This window comes from Lagenorhynchus albirostris, chromosome 12, assembly GCF_949774975.1.
Source record: "Lagenorhynchus albirostris chromosome 12, mLagAlb1.1, whole genome shotgun sequence".
In the NCBI taxonomy this organism is placed as follows: Eukaryota; Metazoa; Chordata; class Mammalia; order Artiodactyla; family Delphinidae; genus Lagenorhynchus; species Lagenorhynchus albirostris.
In genome coordinates this window covers 29,408,315-29,428,498 of record NC_083106.1, presented here as the reverse complement: position 1 = coordinate 29,428,498, position 20,184 = coordinate 29,408,315, and the positions used below count along the sequence as shown (strand labels likewise).

The 20,184-nt window shown below is 35.7% G+C and overlaps 1 protein-coding gene across 1 annotated transcript in view; it reads left to right on the top strand.

Annotated features, from left to right (window-relative positions):
* The first annotated feature begins 1,981 nt into the window (after positions 1 to 1,981).
* EYA4 (EYA transcriptional coactivator and phosphatase 4) overlaps positions 1,982 to 20,184 on the top strand; it is a 299,220-nt gene continuing 281,017 nt past the window's right edge. Inside the window, exon 1 of the mRNA XM_060167382.1 lies at positions 1,982 to 2,091. The gene's annotated coding sequence lies outside the window, so the exon portion shown is untranslated. The remainder of the gene's footprint in view (positions 2,092 to 20,184) is intronic.

Sequence of the window (20,184 nt, the reverse complement as noted above, 5' to 3'; positions counted from 1 at the left end):
CAATGTCTATTGGAAGCTGTGGCCCCTTGTGAGGTTACATAAGCTTGGGGGCGGCACTGGAGCCTATTGTATTGAAAAACACTGTGAGTCTCCTGGGATATAAGTTTTCAAGTTAAAGACCCTCTCTGCCTACTTCCAGATTGAGTTGTTTCTCTACAGTATTTTTACACTTCTTCATAGTGGCTCAACCTAAGGATGTGAGAAAGTAGGAAGAGAGAGTCATTACCATTCCTTACAAACTATGAACATGCTTGGTTCTTGAGAGTCTGTTTTCCCGCCCAGACAACCAAATTAATGGAATTCTTTGTTCTATCCCATGAAAACAGAAAGAATCTTAGCAGAAGCTGTTCCATGTAAGTTCTGACTTTACCTGGGTATTTTGGTCTTGGGTTTGGGTTTTCTGATTTGGTCTGGGTCTATCTTCATATCACGATACAGGAAATTCAGGGGGATTTCTTGGGATAGTTACCTGTATTTGGCTTGTGAAGTTGCTTCTTATTTGAATTAGAGCCACATGTGGGAGACTGAAGGCACTGTTGGGCTCTTGTTATCACACATTTGGATTTTAAGAAAGTTTAGATAGCTTGTTTTATATAATAATGTCAGGATAAATGGAAACAAAACTGTGAATGCTTCGTGTTTTCTTTTAGAATTCTTCATGTTTCCTTTTAGAGTGACAACTCTTTCTTATCGTTAGCGTGGTGTAAACACTGCTGAAGAAATAGCATATGCTTGCTACCTCATTTGGAAATCCCCATGTGCAGATTCCAAGTTAACATTTTTAAATGAATAAATACAAGTAAATCAAGCTCTAAAAGTTAATGTATTTTTAAATTAAACTTTTAAATGTGTAAATGAGTCCAAGCCTCTTTTCATAACTTGATGACCTAAAATGCTTTTAAAAGTTACATTAGGGAGTTAATGCAGCTAGAAGGACACTTAATGTGGTTTTCTCAAGAGGCTGATATTCTCAAATCTAGAAGTAAAACTAGAATTTCAGCAAAATGAAATTGTATTATATTATTATTGTCATTTTTAATGGAATAAAAAATGAAATGCATTCATTCTTACGAAAGTTTTCCCAAACCATGTCCCAAAGATACTCCACCTACAGACTGATATTAGAGATTAGATAGTACTTATCTTTTTCCACAGTCAATTCTATTCAAATATTTCAAAATCCTTTTGAAATTGCTTTACAATGTAAGTTAAAGATATCCTTTTGACTATGGTATACTTAAATCAACATTTTTTTAAAGTCTTATTATACTTAGTTGGCAAGCAACACAACAATCAAATAAAGGTAGATAGAGGACCTCACTTCTTATTCCACCCAGGCATCAGTAGCTTGCAACACCAGACTCTGATTATGCTTATACTTTGTTTGCCAGATCCTCCTGAAAGTGTCTTATTGTTTTACACCATCAGCACAGCCCCTAGCAAAGTTCTTTACAAACTTTTAAAGACTGCTAAGCTGACAGGCATTTACTCACCCCATCTCTGTAAGAATCCTAGGGTATGACTGACAAGAAAAACTACCTGTCTGTGTCTCTCTTTCTCTTTCTCACTTGCTCTGATTTTCTCATTTTCTCTCTTTCTTTAACAAAGCAGATGCCCACTAAACTTGATCCCATATGGTCCTGTTTGAGAAAAGAAGGGGAAAAAAATTAAAATCAAGTCCCACTAATTAGAGGAAAATTGTATGTAAATAATTGAAAGTCCTTTTCATTCTTATGGTTGACATTTCTACCAAGGCCTTAATTGACTGTTGGGTCTAAAGGGTTATGTGCTTTTTTTAAGTGACATGTGCTCCTGGCCAAGTACTGGCTGGGACACACTCTGAGTAGTTTTAGATCACCAGCAGCTCTTGCTATTTTAGTCTGTGTCACTGCTTGAAGTTGTAATTAATTTGAATGATCCTAAAAATGATAATTATGACAGTTCTGATATTCGATTAGAATAACTTACATTCAGTCTTACTAAGAAAGTCATGGAGCATTTAGCAGAAGGGCAAAAAAATCTATACGGTGCCAACGAATATCTCACAGAGAAGCGGACAGCAGAAGCCTCCACAGGGCTTAACTTGTCCTTGTAAGTAATTTGTGAAATATTTCATGCTTGCCAATTAACTGTGTTCTGCACTTTAATTATATCTTCGATCAGTAATAATGTATGTCGCGTTTGTTTTTGTTTTTAATCTAAACATTTTTAGCCAATGCCAATTTTAGCTCATTCTTGTACAAATAATATTTATAAATGACATATATCATACGAATGATATTTGCACCCATAGAGCACAATATTTCATTATTTTCCTCTACTAAATCAACATGATTTAAAAAAAAAACAACAACAACAACCTAGTACTATTGTTAGATTTCTCTTTCTCTTTTGCTCCCGATCTCTTTTCTTCTTTTAATTCAGTTTTTCTTGTAATGGCTAAATTTCTTGACAGGTATTCTCATTCTTCAAACCATAAAAAGAAAAAAAAATGTATAAAGAAAAGGGTTAAGAAATTAATAGTGAATGTCTAAGATGTTGAAGTATGATCTTTTTCTGATTTATTGGGTCACTCAAATTACGAACATTGAAAAATAGTATTTTGTGTGTGTAAACAATGATCTTCGGTGCACTGATCCATTTTTGTAAGGTATCTGAAAATTACTCAAGAATTGTATGTTTAGTGTGTGTCCCTATTTAGTCAATAACAGGTTTTACAATAAACGATGTCTTAGAAAAACAGTTATGTAGCTTCTTAGAGTTATAGGTGCATGATTAAAGGAAATGCAATGTAATTTAGAGCCAGAAGTTCTGTATTTAAATATTAACTGTAGTCTGTTCAGCAGTTGGGTTTTTGATCAATTATTTTCTTTGAACTTCATGTTATCTATAAAATGAGGATAATTAATAATAATAATCTACTCTACAGAGTTGTAATGAGGACCAAATAAGCACAAAAATATTGAAGTGTACATTCATAGTTTGTATAAACAATTCGTCAAGAATTAGTATTCTAGTCTATTAAAATTGCTTCTTGCTTAATAGTGTTCAGGGGGAGATGACTAAATAAGTAAAGAGGGGAAAAAAGTCTAAGCTACTTCCTTTTTGTTTCCTTTTTGGTTTTTCATGGCTAATTTTTTCATATTTATTTTAGAAAAGTTGATAAGCAGGAATACTACTTTACTATGCCTTTAACAAGTAAGCAGCAGTTGTGAGGAAGTAATGAGTTCTGAATTTAAAGGACTGTGTCCTGTTTTCACCTTTTGCTAACTTGGTATAGTCAGAGGTCCTTGTGCTGCGTCCTCATTCTGGTTGTCCATCTATAAAATGGGAGCAGTAAGTGTGGAAAATCTAATCACCCACCTATACTGTTCCTGGCGCTCCTGAACCACAGATGGGCAGCTCATCTAAGTGGCCAGGAGGAGGCAGGTGTGCCAGGGAGTGCCCCGCTCCCCTCCCTGATCAGAGTCCCAAAGGAGCTGGGGCCCCCAATGGCGGGTCAAGTGCCACGTCTCACACTGGGCACTGGACACGCTGAGAGCTGACCCCCGTGCACCCGGTGGTTCAGGTTCACTTTCTCAGGGCTGTGGGATTGGGAGAAGAGGAAAGTTACTCCCTGGCAGCCCTCCTCTCCAGCATGGGATAGCCACTCTCCTAGAAACATTTCAAGGCGTAAGGGTACCAGTACCTGTTCTTTATACCGCACAGGATGTCGTGAGGCTGACATGATCCTGGGTATCATGTGTGTGCATGTGCTACTCCTCGTTGGAGAGAAGTAGTTATAAGCTTTTTGTTGTTGTTGTTTAATTGTTGTTGTTGTCTTCTTTTTCCTCTGGGAGAAATTGTTTACTTGCCTCTTGTTCCATGATTTTTTTTTTTTTTCCTGGTAATATGAGCAGATTTGTGCTTCTAGGGAGGGAGAGAGAGAGAGAAAGGAAGGGAGGGGGAGGAAGAGAGGAAGGAAAGAAGAAAGGAAGAAAAGGAAAGGCAGAAAAGGAAAGGAAAGAAAAGAAAAAAAGAAGAGTCGCACCAGTATAATATGTACATAATAGGCTCTAAATGAGAAGAAAATTTTGTATTTATTCTATGGACTTGTATTAAGCATACTTTAGAATCTGATGTTTCTTTCTCCAAAGTGAATTTCTACGTAGTATTAACTTCAAGTTTTAAGAAAAACTGCACACACCCGAAAGTAATATTTTTATTTAGATGAAGGCATCATCTTTTGTTTCTCCTTTAGAAAGCTAATAAAACCCTCTTAATTAAAATTTGATATATTTTAGTGGTAAAAATATTATTCTAAGTTATACCTTTGAATTAATACTTCTTCAAAATACTCTTCAGAATATAAGCAGCCCATAGGTTATATGGAAAAAAAGAGAAGCTAAAATGCTATGGATTTAGGATTTTTAGCTGACATTTTACTTCTTACTCCCCCAACCCTGTTACTTTGTTTTACAAATACTTATTAATTTAGATTTGTAATATGAGTTAGTGTGGGTTGCCTAGATTTTAACTAGATATTAATTACGTTGTATTTTTTATGGTATCTATGTCCCATACATGAATGTCTTGAATATTCTTAAGTAAACATGTTTTTAAAACATCCTGCTATTAAAAATATATCAGCTATATGTTCAACAATTTCCTTTTTTAAGAGTGCAGTCCATGCTTCTAAATTCAATTTTACTTTCTCTCTACATTCCATTTGTATTTCCTTCAAATCACATTGCCTTGTATGCTTTCTCTCAAGCTTACCTACAATAAAGCCTTCTGTTGTCTAAGGGTCATTCCTACATGAATCATGCTCTGTCAAAATTTTGAGGTTTATAAATGTTCAGTTAATTGAGCAGTCTGACCAGCTGAATACTTGTAAGTCCTTTATAATATCTTTCAACACTTCAAAACTTTGGCCCACTTAAGACTGCAGAATCCCAGAGCAAATGGGACAAGTCATTCGCATGGATTCTTGCTGATAAAACTAAGAACATGCTTATGCATTTCTCAGAATTTGTAATAAAGTAAATGTAGGTCTATTCTTAAATGTTTATTTTTGAACTGTGTCTATGTTATGCCATAGCAAGGGGTTGGAAAGTGAAAAAACTTATCCAATCAGCCAACTATTTTGACTTCATATTAAACACTAACTTGACTTTTTTTTTTCTCACTAATTGGATGTTTTGGCATCGTGAATGCTTATAGTTTCTAAGAAAGGAGTCAGTCTCTCCCTCTCCCTCCTCTAATTATTTTTTTCTCACAGTGATGTGATACTGAAAATGAATGCACAAATAAGTAATTATAACTTACATGCCAGCTCCAGCCCACCCCAATTGTCTTCCTAAGATTCTGTGCATTCCTGGGGGACATATATTTTCATGGTCTCTTCTGGCCTCAAGTTCCAGATTTCACAGGATTCTGAGTCTCACTCCGTATCAGTTCCATCCTTTCTGCTCTGCATCAATTCAAACATGGAACTCAGCCCTTTTCCTTCATTCCTTCAAAAAAAAATGCAAATCTGCTCACAAAACGTTAGCTTTCAGTGTAGCTGACTTTACTGAAAGCTTGGCAAGACTAAGGCAGTTAACACACACAGTTCTTCATATTGGTGAGTTCTTTACTTAAAAGTATGTTGACCCAAGTCATATATCACATGGACTGAACACCTTCTTCTCCTTTGTAGGATAATTCCTCTTCTCTCTAACCAACCTCCAACTCAGCTCTGCGTTTCCAGGGCACATGTAAAGACTCACTAAGTCTTCTTCTAAACATCTACTCTAGGTATTACGCTTTCTCTGTCCTTCACCAATCTCTACAAGGGGAAGTGAGGAGTACAGAAAACTTTTACTCCACCCTTAAGAAATATTCATGCCCCCAACACACACACAGACACACACTTACAACACAAGTGCACGCCACTCACCCCACACTCACACCCTGTAGAAAGCAGAAGTATCTAGAGTCAGTTTGGATTTTAAGCAAAAATTCCCCTTGAATACATTTATATCAATGTTTAAAAGCTCTTACTTGCTATAGATGTATAATATTTCAGTGGAAACTCTTGTTCTCCAAGCTGACCCTTGCCTGTCCCATATCTAGACACACTGACCTTCCTTCTGTTCCTTGAAGGGCAAGCTCATTCCTTCTGTATGAATTTTGCATCTCCCTATCTTTGTGCCTCTCAGCATAACTGATTTGTTCTCATGATACATGCTTTAGCCCAGGTTTCTCCCTTTTGTAAGTGACCGTCCAATCTATAACAACCTCTTCGCAATCCACAGTCACATCACCCAATATTCTCTATAAAAATCACTGTTTTATTTCTTTAAAAGAAATTATCACACTCTGAGATTATCTTTATTTTTTTATTTAAACATTGTCAATTGTCTATCCTTGAGGAGAGGGTCCTCTTTTCTATTGTTTACTGCTGTACTTCAGGACCAGAAAATGTGGGTGATACTCAGTAAGTGCTTAATATATTTCTAAAAATAAATGTGTCTATTGTTAAAAATGAAAAAATTGAATTTGCTTAATAACTTTAAAAAGTATAACTTATCTAATATATTTTAAAGGACACATCACATTATCTGTCCCATGATAGTTAACATGAATTGAGTAATAATTATAATTATTACTGTAACCAGGACTTCCTGAGGTTAACCTGATGGTAAAGACCACCATTTACTATGCTCATATTTAGAATTCAATGTTCAGAAGAAATAGTATTAGCCTGGGAATTAAAACAGCCTCATTAAAGATTAGCATCATGGAATTCTAACCCAATCCTCTCATTTAACATTTGTGGCAACTGAGACACAGAAAAACTATCTTGCCCAATATTAATGGCATTAAGTCTGGAATTCAGGTTTCTTGAGTCTCAGATGACTAATTTTCCCTGTAAACCATGTCCCCAGTCCTAATCTAAGAGTAATCAGTTACTTCATGTTTTCATTTATAGAATAAGCAGGTGAAATTAGATGATCTCTCACCATTTGCAGTTCAATTACTCTCTTTCTTTCTTCCCCTCTGTTCATCAGTTATTCTGCAACTTGACTGGAAGCAATCTCCTTACGTTCTCATTCTTATTGTCAAGATCCTACTCAGTGATACCTTGAGTCCCCAACAACTCTAAATGTCTGTTACTCAGGGGTATTGGTGCATCTGACTGGCTGTTGCTGATACACAGCACAGCAGACTTGCAACTGCTGAATCTACACAAGTAGAAAAATAAGGATGCTTGACCATTTGCAAGCACTTCATTGAGGACTTCCTGAGTATCGGAGAATAAGGCACAGCCAATCAAACGTAATGATATAAGGTCAATTACGGTAAAATCAAAGTTAAAGTTGCAATTAATATAGAACAAGGTTAAAATTAAAGCACCTTAGGATGAAATTGTTAGGGCTTTTTTGTAACCAATGTATTTGATTCTGAATTAAATTGCCTTGTTCATCTTGTGGGGGAAGTATCTTGTATGTTTCCTCTCTTCTCAATGGTATTGGTTTTTTATTTCAAATGAAGCAGATTACCTATAAACATATATATGTATATGTATATATATATACATATTCATATATATATGAATAATACAGACTAGAAATGTTTCTCATTCACTGGTGTAAAAGTCCTTGGATAAATTAAATTTAGCCTGCCTTAATTATATTGTTACCCAATCTATATATTTTATATATTTTAATACCTCACAAAAGGTTAGCTCAAAGTTTTCTGCAGTTTAAACGTTTTTTTGAGAAGGAAACTGGATTGAAGTTAATTATCTAAGCTAGTATGTGAATTTAGAAACTTTAATTTTCCTATGTTTTAGAATTTTCAGATACACTAAGGAATTTAACATTTTTTTAATGTACTATCTTTGTGCCTAATGAGGAGTTTCCCCACGCTGGTTGTACAAGCGTGACGAAAGAGAGATAATGACTTGTCCTATACACAGCCATATAATCCCTTACCTGTTCCCTCCATTTCTCTGCAGTGTCTAGAGCATTTGGTTAAATCAGCCTTGGTCTAACTGTTGGAAAACAGTAAGGAAGTGAATACAGGAAGTAGTAGAATGGGATAAAATATTGGGGCCAAAAACCTGAAGTGTATTTCAGAGGAAAATAGAACAATCCGAGATTTACTATGTTCATATAACACAATACTCAGTGTTAATCTGGGATCTATGGACTCTCCTGGAACATTCAAGGGAATCCATACATCTCCCCAATTTTATTTTATTATTTTTATTATTTAATTTTTTTTTCTTGCACCATCCCCATCCTGAAAGAATATATAGTCCCATGGAGAATACACATATGAACAAAGAATGGGGGAAAAGCTCTGAGAAAGAGTGCGATGGGTTGCAAGTGGGCATGTTGGTGTAATGGGGATTCCTCTTTTTATCTGGACCCTCCTCTTGTCCTTGGAGGAAAACAAGGACAGAGCCTTGTGGCATGACACTAGAAACCCTTCTTCTGCAGTTTTACATCCTCCCAGTGTACGTCCTTTGGATGCTATGCTCAGCTGTTTGGGAATCTACCCACCTGTACTTTTTTTTTTTTTTTTACATCTTTATTGGAGTATAATTGCTTTACAATGGTGTGTTAGTTTCTGCTTTATAACAAAGTGAATCAGCTATACATATACATATGTTCCCATATCTCTTCCCTTTTGCGTCTCCCTCCCTCCCACCCTCCTTATCCCACCCCTCTAGGTGGTCACAAAGCACCAAGCTGATCTCCCTGTGCTATGCAGCTGCTTCCCACTAGCTATCTATTTTACGTTTGGTAGTGTATACATGTCCATGCCTCTCTCTCGCTTTGTCACAGCTTACCCTTCCCCCTCCCCATATCCTCAAGTCCATTCTCTAGTCATCTCCCAAATTTTAATGTAAAATTGTGAGTGTGCATTTTTTGGGAGGCGAGAGACAACCCAAACTTTTCATCATATTTGCAAGGGGGTCTATGCCCTCAAAAAGGCTAAGAAGGACAATATCACCAGGTTACCAGACAACAAGCACCATAAAAATGGAAAAGAGTTAATTAATATAAATTAACATCTCTCCTTTCCCATCTCCAATTAATTATATTTGACATTTTTCATTTTCAGACTTGGAAATCATATCTGACCTTAGGGCTGTACAGCTGAAGTAGATGAGGATACTTCTGTGACAATTTAAGGAAGAGAGCTTAGGATGAGTAAAAACTAAGAAAGGAAATTTATTAGAAAAGAAAATTGAAAATAAGGTTTGCCTAAATGGTAAAATAATAATTTATTTTACACGTAGATAACTTTAATATAAAGATTTAAAGCAACTGTTTTTCATCCCCTATTAGGTTGTTTTCATTGGTAACAACAACCAGTATTTGTAGAGAACTTACCATGTGCCTTCAATTGTGCATAAGCATATGTTTTTATATTGAGTTCTCATAATGAACCAATGGAAGAAGGAAATATTTCCCTTAGTTTTTCAGACAAAGAAATTGTAATTATCCTGGCAGCTCAGGAAGGACTTCCAACAAGAGGCAACATGATGCCAAATTTCCAAGTGTCAGTGTGTGTATTTTGGGAGGGATGTGGAGTTCAGGATGGAAAGGAGTGAATAAAGGGGCTGGGGAAGGAGCAGAGTAGGAAGAGTGACAGCCAAGTTAGATGCCATTTAGGTATGTAGAATCTACTCTTGAGAGCAACTTGAACAGAAGAGACTGATGAGGAAGGCTTTAAAATTTTGTCTTCGGAGATCTGCAGTAGAAGAGAGTTCCATTGAATCACGATGAGGCTCTACACCAAAGCTGGGAGTGAACACATTTTGGAATTTTTTCAAATTTCTTCCAACTTTATTTAATTCTTCAAAAACTAAATCTTAAGTCTCCTTAAGCAAAATGAATGTTCAGAATTTATAAATAGGTCAAGAATAGTCAACTATCTTAAGAAATTTCTTTTCATTGTTTTGTAAGAAATCCTATCAACTCTTCCAGGGCAAGGAGACATGGAAAGGAAATGTGTTGACCCTGAAGATTCTAGGGGGAGGATATGGTGATACTGCATCCCTCAAAACAGCAACAACCATCTTTAAAATATGAAATAAGCCCATGGGTAGATTTGAGAACTTATTAAAAATATATTGTAAAGAACCCAGACATTTCAGTTCCAAGTATATATCCAAAAGAATTGAAAGCAGGAGCTTTAAGAGATATTTGTACACCCATGTTCATAGCAGCATTATTTACAATAGCCAAAAGGTAGAGGCAACTCAAGTGTCCACTGATGGATAAATGAATAAGCAAATGTGTATATGCATACAATGGGACATTATTCCTCAAAAAGGAAGAAAATTCTGACACAAGCTACAACATGAATGAACCCTGAAGATATCATGCTCAGTGAAATAAACCAGCTACAAAAGGACAAATTTTGTGTGATTCCACTTATATGAGGTATCTAGATTAGTCAAATTTATTGAGACAGAAAGTAGAATGTACTTTCTGGTACCGGCAGGAGTGGATAATGAGCAGTCATTTTTTTTTTTTTTTTTTTTTTTTGCGGTACGCGGGCCTCTCACTGTTGTGGCCTCTCCCGCCGCGGGGCACAGGCTCCGGACGCGCAGGCTCAGCGGCCATGGCTCACGGGCCCAGCTGCTCCGCGGCACGTGGGATCTTCCCGGACCGGGGCACGAACCCGCGTCCCCTGCATCGGCAGGCAGACTCTCAACCACTGCGCCACCAGGGAAGCCCTGAGCAGTCATTTTTTAATGGGTCCAGAGTTGCAGTTTAGGAAGATAAAAATGGTTTTGGAGATGGACGGTGGTGATGGTTGCACAACAGTGTAAATGTACTTAATGTCACCGAATGGTATACACTTAAATGATTAAAATGGTAAATTTTATATTATGTATACTTTATCTATCAAAGAGAACAGAGCGTAAGTTATTTGATAATTTTAAGGCTGATTTCTATTCCTAGTCTTTAAATACATGAGTGCAATTAAAATCCCTTCTGGATAAGGCTGGGTTAAAAAGTATATATTTGTAAAACATAGTAGGTACTAGACTTACATATGAGAAATCAATATAAATGTTTTGCCTTAAATTCTTGTATGTTATATAGCTTGATTTAAATATACCTAAAATATTATATGGTTAACATTATATATCTTTTGGTTATTTATTGAGTACAGTCAACTTAGAATTTCATTATCCAAATTGAAAATGTTGTTTGACATGGTTGATGACTAGTGGCTTATGTGGTAGGAAAATATTTTACTGGGAACTCTTGACTAGTGGGAAGGCCAATAAGATGTATTATCAACACTTTAAAATGGTGGTATATTCACAGAGTGCACAGTCTAATAGATGGCTAACAATTTGACAAATATAAGTTTTTAAAATTAAGTACACTGGAATGTCTCTATAATGTTTTCCAGGGATCTGGGGTTTTTTCAGTGTTACATGATCCTCTTTGGGTCCTTAGCCAGCTCTTTAAAAAATGAACGCTAGCTGCAGGAAAATGTTAAATGGAGGCATACTGTAATGAATTTCACTGTCTAGTATTTATTTTAAAGGGTTTAACTTAATATACAACACAGTGAAACTTTGCTTTCTCATACATAATGCATTAAAAATTTTAGTCCCTTAGAAAACATTGCCAGTGAAATTACAGTGAATAACAAATCCATATATACTTAGAGCTAGGATTTTTTTTGGTGGAGTTTATTTTTTCATAGCTGTCTTGAATGGATATTTTAAACTTAAATGGGTTCCATTTCTCCTAAAATAAAGCATCTTTAGAGGAGAAATTTTAAGGGAACAGATGAAATTTCATTACCATGCATGTGGTCACACCTTGTCAGAATTTAGGTCCTAAATTTCACTGTGATATTGATATTTGCACACATTTAAAGTGACATTATTTGGCAAAAGAACAAGTATCTAGTTTGAGTTAGTGGTGCACATGGCGATGACTAACCACGTACTATGAGGTTAAAACAATTTTTTAAATCACTTGTTAATGTGATAAGACCAGGCTCATGTTTTTCCTAAGCTCATTTTCAATTGGCTTTTTTGTTCAGCCAATAGGTGAATAAATGTTTGCAATTGACAGATGTATTCTTTACTCAAATAGAAAGGGCAGGAGCGTGAGATATTAACTGGGAAAGAGTGATTCACACCTTCATGGACATAAATCCCCTATTTTAAAATTGAGTAGTGCTTTTAGTATAACTTACCCTAGTTTGACTCTAAACCAAGGATTCCATCTACATGAATGGACTAATGAAATTGATCTTGTTGGAAAACATATTTCTGGAAGAATTCTGTTCTAAAGAATAATTTATTGGGTATAAATTATCTTAGAATTCCTCTTCCTTCTCCCTGTAACTCCCTATAACTCTTCCTCTCTCAACACATCACCCCACAAAAAAAGAAGCAGTGAAGGGAGGGGGAAGGGTAAGCTGGGATGAAGTGAGAGAGTAGAATTGACATATATACACTACCAAATGTAAAATAGATAGCTAGTGGGAAGCAGCTGCATCGCACAGGGAGATCAGCTCCGTGTTTTGTGACCACCTAGAGGGGTAGGATAGGGAGGGTGGGAGGGAGACGCAAGAGGGAGGAGATATGAGGATATATGTGTATGTATAGCTGATTCACTTTGTTATACAGCAGAAACTAACATAACATTGTAAAGCAATTATACTCCAATAAATATGTCAAAAAAAAGAGAGATTAAAAAAAAAGAAACAGTGAAACTAAATAAATGCCACCAAATGCTTAAACTTTACCTTTCTCATTAGGCTCATTCTATAGTGATGCTCTTAACAATTAATGAGTCTTTTGTATATGGAACTTAGTAGGTATTTAACAGCCTCCATTTTGATTTTTCTTAATTTTTTATAGATTGACATTGTCAATGATTATTAATGATTATCATTAATAATGATTATTAATGTTCTTAATGATCATTAATGATTATTTAATACATCACATTTTTGGTTTTGTTTGATCACTTGAAAAATTAAAGCTTGCCATGGTTATGGTCATTGTTGCTATGCAGTATATCCAAATTGTGTCTTCTGTTCTTCATCTCATTTTTCTTCCTTCTCGTCCTCCCTCCTTTCCACCCTCCTAACACAGAGCAAACTCTGAAACCTTCTTCACTGCTCTGCCTCATAGGAGCTATTCTCTGTTGGTCCTCATGAAGTCTTACCCTCTGCATGCAGAGTCCAAACCATGGCCAAGGAAGCAGTAGAAGCCCCATGCACACTTATCCCCACCCATCTGAGTAGCTCCCTCAATATTGGGAACCTGCCTCTCAAATTTCACCTCCTTCTACACCTCAGAAGTCAGATAACTGCCTCCTCTGCTACACAAAATTACTTTGTTCCATTACAGCTCCATCTTCATACGCTCGAGAAGAGATGAATCTCATCTCATACTTTTCCATTCGCTCAAAAATGGAAGTTCTTTACCACCTGTTGCCCAATGCTTCAGAAGTCTCTATCACAAATTTTATCCATGTTTACAATGATTAACAGTGGGAAAATAATTCTCTTAGCAATTACTGTATTGTGATCAGAATAAGAAATCTTATAGAATTCTTTTAAAAAGTTTTCTTAGATATGTCACACGTCATAAAATCCACTCTTTTAAACTGTGTAATTCAGTGGGTTTTAGTATATTCATAAAGTTATACAACCATTACCACTATCTAATTCTAAAGCGTTTTTCAGCACCAAAAAAAGAAACCCCATATACGTTAGCAGTCACTGCCCATCATTTTGTCCCCTTAGGCCCTGAAAACCAATAATATAATACTTTTTTGTCTCTACTGATTTGTCTATTTAAGACATTTCATATAAATGGAACAAAACAATATGCCGTTCTTGTGACTGGCTGCTTCTATTCAGTGTAATGTTGTCAAGGTTCATCTGTGTCGCAGCATTTATGGATACTTCGTTACCTTATATCGCTAGTATTCCATTGTGTGGATATATCACATTATTTATCTGTTCATCAGGTGATGGTCATTTGGGATGTTTCCACTTTTTTGCTATTGTGAATAATGCTGCTATCAACATTCATGTAAAAGTTTTGTGTAGACACATGTTTTCATTTCTCTTGGGTATCAATCTAGGAGTTGCATTGCTTGGTCAAATAGTAATGTTATGTTTAACTTTTTGAGAAACTACCAGGTTGTTTTCCAATGAAGCTACACCATTTTCGATGCCCACCACAGTGTAAGGGTTCCAATTTCTCCACCTCCTGGCCAATGCTTGTTATTTTCTGCCTTTTTGATTACAGCCATCCTAGTAGGTGTGAAGTGGTATCTCACTGTGGCTTTGATTTGCATTTTTCTGATGGCTAATGATGTTGAGTATCTTTTCCTGTGCTTATTGGCTTTTTGTGTATCTTCTTTGGATAACAGTCTATTCATATTCTTTGTCTGTTTTTAATTGGCTTTTTAAAAAATTACTGAGCTGTATTTACATGTTCTTGATACAAGTCCCTTCTTAGATACATGATTTGCAAATTTTCTCCCATTCTGTGTATAGTTTTTTCACTTTCTTGATGGTGTCTTCTGAAGTTCAAAAATTTTTAATTTTGATGATTTCCAGTTTACCTTTTGTTGTCCTACTGCTGTTGCTTGGGGTTTCGGTATCATGTGTAAGAAACAACTGACAAATTTGTGTTCACAGAGATTTGTACCTTTGTTTTCTTCTAAGAGTTTTATAGTTTTAGCTCTTACATTTGGATCTTCCATCAATTTTCAGTTAATTTTTGTATATGTTGTGAGTTAAGGGTACAACTTCATTCTTTTGTATGAGGTTTCTAGTTATCCCAGCTCCATTTGTTGAAAAGACTATTCTTCCCCTTTTGAAATTGAAAATCAACCTAAATTGAAAATTTAGGTTGATTGAAAATCAACTTATCATATAGAGGGTCTATTTCTGGACTCTCAATTCTATTTTATTAGCCTTGATATCTGTATTTATGCTAATGCCACTCTGTCACAATTACTGTAGCATCATAGTAAGTTTTCAGACGAGGAAGTGTGAGTCTTCCAGCTTTGTTCCGTTTTAAGATTGTTTTGGCTGTTTTGGGTCAGTCGCCTTACATATAAATTTTAGCGTCAGCTTGTCAGTGTCTGCAGAACTGCAACAACAACAAAAACAGCTGTAATTTTCATAGGGATTATGTTGAATCTGTAGATCAATTTGGGGACGATTGTAATCTTAACACTATTAAACCTTTTAATCTATGAATGTGGATGTCTTTCCATTTATTTAAGTCTTTAATTACTTTCCACAATATTTTCTAGTTCTCAGAGTTAGAAGTTTTGTGTTTTTTTGTTAAATTTATACTTATGTATTTTATTCTATTGTAAATAGAATTATTTTCTTAATTTCATTTTTGATTTGCTCATTCCTACAGTATAGAAATATAATTGGATTTTATGTATTGATCTTGTATCCTGAAACCTTGCTGAAATTGATTATTGGTTCTAATCATTTTTAGTAGACTCTTTAGGAATTTCTATATGTAAGATCATGTCATCTTCAAATAGAGATGGTTTTACTTCCTCTTTTCCAATCTAAATGCCTTTTCTTTTTCTTTTTTAAATATCTTTATTGGAGTACAATTGTTTTACAATGGTGTGTTAGTTTCTGCTTTATAACAAAGTGTATCAGCTATACATATACATATATCCCCATATCTCCTCCCTCTTGCGTCTCTCTCTCACCCTCCCTATCCCACCCCTCTAGGTGGTCACACAACACTGAGCTGATCTCCCTGTGCTATGCAGCTGCTTCCCACTAGCTATCTGTTTTACATTTGGTAGTGTATACATGTCCATGCCACTCTCTCACTTCATTCCAGCTTACCCTCCCCCCTCCCCGTGTCCTCAAGTCCATGCTCTACGTCTGCGTCTTTATTCCTGTCCTGCCCCTAGGTTCTTCAGAACCATTTTTTTTTTTTTTAGATTCCATATATGTGTGTTAGCATACGGTATTTGTTTTTTTCTCTTTCTGACTTACTTCACTCTGTATGACAGTCTCTAGGTCCATCCACCTCACTACAAATAACTCAATTTCGTTTCTTTTTATGGCTGAGTAATATTCCATTGTATATATGTGCCACATCTTCTTTATCCATTCATCTGTCGATGGACACTTAGGTTGCTTCCATGTCCTGGCTATTGTAAATAGTGCTGCAATGAACATTGTAGTACATGACTCTTTTTGAATTATGGTTTTCTCAGGGTATATGCCCAGTAGTGGGATTGCTGGGTCGTATGGTAGTTCTATTTTTAGTTCTTTAAGGAAGCTCCATACTGTTCTCCATAGTGGCTGTATCAATTTACATTCCCACCAAGAGTGCAAGAGGGTTCCCTTTTCTCCACACCCTCTCCAGCATTTATTGTTTGTAGATTTTATTTCATTTCTTGCCTAATTGCCCTGGCAAGAACATCCAGTACAACATTGAATAGCAGTAGCATCTTAAAGTCTCCCTTCCTCCAGCCCTGTCTCCGGCCCCAACAAAACTAATCTCTACACTGCGCTCAATCATTCAGTAAATACAGAATTTATTCAGTAAACACTGAGCATACACAATGTACAAGGTGCTGTTTTAAGAGTCACTTCTATTCGAGGTGACAGTGGTCTTTATAAACACTAATCTAACTGTGACAGTCTTCCATTTAAAACTCTGTGGTGATGGTGCCTCATTATTATTAGAAAAAGGACTAACTTCTTAACAGGGCTTACCAGATCCTCCCTTTCCTAGCATGAGTGTAAACCTCCAGCTTCTTTTCCTGCTGCTTCTCTCTTGAACACTCTTATGTAGGCAACCTCAACTGATTTTAGTTTTTCAAAATCTCAATACAGTTGATCCTTCTGATTTGCAGATTCTTTATTTGCATGTTCACCTACTGGCTAACATTTATTTGTAACCCTAAAACCAATTTGTAGGTTTTATTTGTAAAACCTCACAGGGCTTGTCCTTTTTATGTGACATTTTTCACATTTTTTGCTTTTTCTTGGTGACTTTGCTATTTAGAATGGCCTTCAAGTACTGTCTAATATTCCTATGTGCAAGAAGGCTGTGATGTGCTTTATGGAGAAGATATGTATGATAGATAAGCTTTATTTAGGCATGAGTTATAGTGCTGTTGGCCGAGTTCAATGTTAATGAATCAACAGTGTATATTAGTAAAGCATCTTTAAACAGAAACACACATAAAACAAGGTTATGTATTGTTCACTAGATGAAAATTTTGTGACTAGATGCTTTCAAGAGCCTAACGCTAAATTTATCCTGGGGACAATGATTTGCTAATCTAGTTTTTGAAGGGAGTTTTTGGAACATTACTACTGTGAATAGCAAGAATCCTCTATGTAAAATGGTAATAATGATAACATAAAAATAGCTAAAATTTACTGAGTGTCAACTGTGTTCCAAACACTGTGCTAAATAATTTACAGACATTAACTTGTTAATTCCCATTATTTGGAATTCCCTGGGGGTCCAGTTGTTAGGACTTGGAGCTTTCACTGACATTGTCAGCTCAGATTCAATTCTTGGTCAGGGAACTAAGATCTCACAAGCCACACAGTACGACCAAAAAACAAAACAACAACAAAAAACCCTCCCATTATTTTATTTAATTCATGAGGTAGGTACTATCCTGACCCCATTTTTCAGATGAGATAACTGAGCTTTAGAGATATTAACAGTTCTCCCCATGAGGCTCAGATATTTTTTCCCTGGTAGACTGAATTCAGAGCCTGGGTTATTAAAAATATTTCTTGAATGCTAAATTACTTTGTTGCATTCTATTATATTTGAATTTGTAAGTACAGTCTTTAATATATTTTTTGGTTTTCATTTTGTTCTTTAATAATAAGAAGTTGTAATTTATTATAACTTTGATCCAGTCTAAGCTTTTGCATGTTTACAGTTCCTGTGCTCAATCTGTTCCATTTTAGAAGTCTTGAATTGTCCCTCATTCTAGAAGATGTGAAGAATAACTCCTTTGGGGAAACAGTGATTATTAGGTATCTGAGTTCCTGGTGACTGGAAAGTGGCAGATTTCCTCAAAATATGTTTTCTCCATCTGTAAATTAGGAGAATTTTAAGGTCCTTAACAAGGCTGTAATTTTCTTTTTCTAAGAAAACACAACTTCGTCTTTATTAAATATCAGGAAAACAGAAAATTCATGGAAAATATTAATATTCAATAATTTTTATAATATTACTCTAAAAATGTAAAACACTGCCCAAATGACATAATGAAGAATTATTTTAATTTTATTAGTAAAGAAAACATGAAGATTAAATAAATTCTCAAACCACTGGCTATAGACATGAATGAAATTAAGTATTCTTTATGAGTCTAGATTTAAACAGCATTATTCCCCCATAGTATTCGTGTGGCATATCACACAAGGTGTCATTAGAGAGAATTACAGTATTTAGTTAACACTGAAATTATTGTCTGTGAGCCTTCTGTGATTTGTGATGGAGAAGATGAGGTTTACCTAAGGAGGAGGATTATGACAAGCTCAAAAGGAAAATGACTAGATGGCCAATGAAAAACAGAACCAAAAAAGACCACACAACTTTCAAAGCATAATTTTATATCTCATTTAGAATTCTGTCCCAGGGCGCTGTTAATTGCAATTGCAGACACCTATAGTGTTTCCTGTGCGGGGAGGGAGTCCCAGACGAATGCTCTAGGACTCAGGGCCAAACTGCCCTAGGAAAGGTGGGCCATCACTTTCCCAAGAAATATGAAATTCTCAAATGAATTTCAATTGATTACTTCCCAAGTTCAAAACAGCCTATTGATTTCAGAATATAAGTTTCTATTTCAAACTATGAGGAGCCAGGTATCTTCTTTTAAAAAATGGGGAATTTGGCTGTAGGAAGGAGAAAGGAATCATAGAATTGAAACCCTAGGGAGATTAAGCAGCCTTTTTATTGAAAGAGGAAAGCAAAGTCATCAGTGGAGGAATTGGTCAATCAGAGAGGAAAGAAGTTGAAAATCTCTTTAACTCGACTCTGCAGATCTTGGTTTGAGACCATCTTTGCTATCCTTGATTGAAAGAAAGAAAGGAATCCACTGGATTGAAAACTGCTATGGAAACTGGTTTTTGTTGCAACCCAAGAGAGTAACAGTTCCCAGAAAAATGAGTGACAGCAAGTGACTACTCTACTGCAGCTTCTCTCTATAGAAAGAGTGCCCCTTCAAACACATAGATAAAAATAAACATTTCAGGAGCGCAACACTCACATGGTAATACTGTTAAACATACAGGGAAAAGTAAACATTTTTAACTGGTATTAGAAACATATAGAATTTAAAGTGCAGGTTATTTTATACTATTTTATTTATTCCTCAAGTCTCTGCCATATTTTTTAACTCATCAGAAGGATTTCTAAAGAACATTCTGATTTGGGTGCATGCCATCTCTTTTATTCAAAAATGTATAATTTGTATTTTAGTCATAATTTCAAATTCTTTGAGGCATTCATGCTTGGGACTGTTTCTATAGTTCATATTCTTATAGGTTTAAAAGGAAATACTGAATAGTAGCAGATGACAGTAATTCATCAAGTGTTTATGAAATAAGTGAATGAATACATGTAGAAAACTATTTTCCTTAAATAAAATAATCTTCTGAATAGCATTATTAATTGAAGCCCTTGTATTTAGTATTGGAGTTACCTTGAGTTGCAAAATCATGTATAAAATCACATAGTATGAAGTCACATAGTCTTGTTGGTAAACCTTCACTACCTGGAATTTCTGCAGAATGACTATTCTGTATGGACTTAATCCAGCTTCTTTCCCCCATTTTCAGCCCCTCTCCTAGTGAATTGCTAATGAAGAACAAAGAAAAAAATACACCAAGGCTTGCAAGGAAAAAGGTATACTGTTCTAATTATTAGGGAAAATTTAATTAAACTCTATGTCACTTGGAATAACATCAACATTATTTTCAAGTAGGTCTGGCCCTGGGCAAATTATGAAGTAAGAGAAGTTTGTTTTTAGGGCCTACCCTTCAGCTTTCCATGTTCTATCCCAGCATCTTTTTCTGTCTTCCATTGCACGCCTGCACCTGTCCTGATCCAGACCCTTTAAGGTATCCACCAGCTGCCTCTTAGATCCAACAGTACCCACAATAGCCCTCCAT